This window comes from Trachypithecus francoisi, unplaced genomic scaffold, assembly GCF_009764315.1.
Source record: "Trachypithecus francoisi isolate TF-2019V2 unplaced genomic scaffold, Tfra_2.0 Lachesis_group3, whole genome shotgun sequence".
NCBI classification, from domain to species: domain Eukaryota; kingdom Metazoa; phylum Chordata; class Mammalia; order Primates; family Cercopithecidae; genus Trachypithecus; species Trachypithecus francoisi.
The window spans coordinates 95,619,849-95,621,873 of record NW_022681468.1 but is presented as its reverse complement, the minus strand read 5'-3'; the positions used below and the strand labels follow the sequence as shown (position 1 = coordinate 95,621,873).

The window sequence follows — 2,025 nt, the reverse complement described above, 5'->3', positions numbered from 1 at the left end:
CTTTCACTCTTTCTTTTCTCTCTCTCTTTCTCTCTTGAGGGAGCCTAGCTCTGTTGCCCAGGCTGGAGTGCAGTGGCACGATCTTGGCTCACTGCAAGCTCCGCCTCCCGGGTTCACGCCATTCTCCTGCCTCAGCCTCCCGAGTAGCTGGGACTACAGGTGCCTGTCACCACGCCCGGCTAATATTTTTGTATTATTTAGTAGAGAAGGGGTTTCACTGTGTTAGCCAGGATGGTCTTGATCTCCTGACCTCCTGATCCACCTGCCTTGGTCTCCCAAAGTGCTGGGATTACAGGCGTGAGCCATTGTGCCCGGCCCCAATTTCTTAAACTGATTGCTGAAGAGGGCAACCAAATGGCTGAAATAATTTTAGAATAAAAGAGTCTCTCCCTTGGCAGTATAGTTGTACTCAAAATTTTATTGTTACATGAGGCTGGCCGGCTGTGCTGTCATTAAGGAGCATGAACGGTATTGTTGAATAAAATGCTCAGTAGATACCTCTGGATTGTCAGAGGGGCTGGACTCTAATACTGTATCTCCAGGGTTCTGCAGGTTAGGGATGTGGTGCATGTGTAGGTCTTCCCCAACTTCAAATTTATTCATCCTTCAGCTGTTGCCTCACAGATCCCAGGAGGCGACACCAACCCCTGTTGCTGGTCCAACTTGGGGCTGGCCATGATAAATTCATTGGGCTGGCAGACAGTGGTAGCAACTCTTCCCAGGGCAATCATGGGGTTTAGTATGGTTTGGCCGCCCGTTACAGACATTCCTGCTTTCTCAGCTGCATCTTTAAAACCCTGGATAATCAGAGACACCATTTTATCCCTTTCCCTGTCGGTCACTTTATTACCGACTCCAAGGAGCATCAGCATATTGTCACATTCTGTGACTCCCATTGTGTAGAGGTCACTGAAGACATTGGCACGTGCTATCCTGCCCATCACGGAAGGGTAGTTTACGATCCAGTAAATGTAATCTGTGGTTTGAACCACGGAAAGCCCACCGTGCCTCAAAGGAATGAGACAAGTATCCATACCAATGCCAAGCCTTGGCGTAACGGCTCCCAGAAACTGCTCATCTTCTTGGAAGTGGTTCTCCTATAAAGATTCCAGCAATTTTTGCAAGACATCTTGGGGCACTTCGCAGCCTGTGTCCTTCAGTTCAGTGAATCTGGTTAGCTGGAAGCTCTTGTCCAATTTGTAATTTTCCGGGTTAAAGGACTCTTGGGCCTGCTCTCCTCACAGCTCACCCCCACCCCTCCCTCTGCGGGTTGGCTGGGTTCTTTACAGACACCGCTTGCTTTGCGCCATCCGCCTCCTCCCGGAAAACGGGCCGCGAGCGGCTCCCACAATGCACCGGGCGCGACGGGCCTCCCTTGAGCATGCCCTGAATAAAAATGCCGCGGCCAGCGGCTGCGGGGACCCGGGCTCCTGCCTGGGCGCCGCGTGGGCTCCCTTGGCTCGGCGTGACCCTGCGGGAGCCGGGCTGCCGCGCTCCCGTCGGCTAGGCGCGGGGCTGATTTATTCTTCAGTTTTAAGACAATTTAAAGTGTATATATTTCAATTTTAAAGATAATATTCAACTTAAGGAAATGATTGAATACACTTCTTAAATATATTTTTCTTTTAAAAACATAGCTGCAACTTAAAGAAATATATTGTGTTCGCTTTTTAAATTTTAAACACAGAGTGGTAAGATAGAACAATAAAATCGAAGTGTCTTAGCTCAGGCTGCTATAAACAAAAACATCATAGACTGGGTGGCTTAAGCAACAGGAATAGAAATTTGTTACCGTTCTGGAGGCTGGGAAGTCCAAGATCACATGGTGGAGAGAGAGATCATCTCTCTCATGTCTCTTGTTATAAAGGTATTAATCTTATCCATGAGACCTCCACCCTCACGACCTAATCACTTCCCAAAGGACCCCTCCTGATACCATCACTTGGGGGATTAGGGCTCCAACATATAAATTTGGGGAGAATACATTTAGTTCATAACATGAAATAACTCAGATTCTGCTTTTTT

The 2,025-nt window shown here is 48.1% G+C and overlaps 1 pseudogene; it reads right to left on the bottom strand.

Annotated features, from left to right (window-relative positions):
* Positions 1-285: 285 nt before the first annotated feature.
* On the bottom strand, positions 286-1,383 carry LOC117071073 (annotated as a pseudogene).
* Positions 1,384-2,025: the final 642 nt, after the last annotated feature.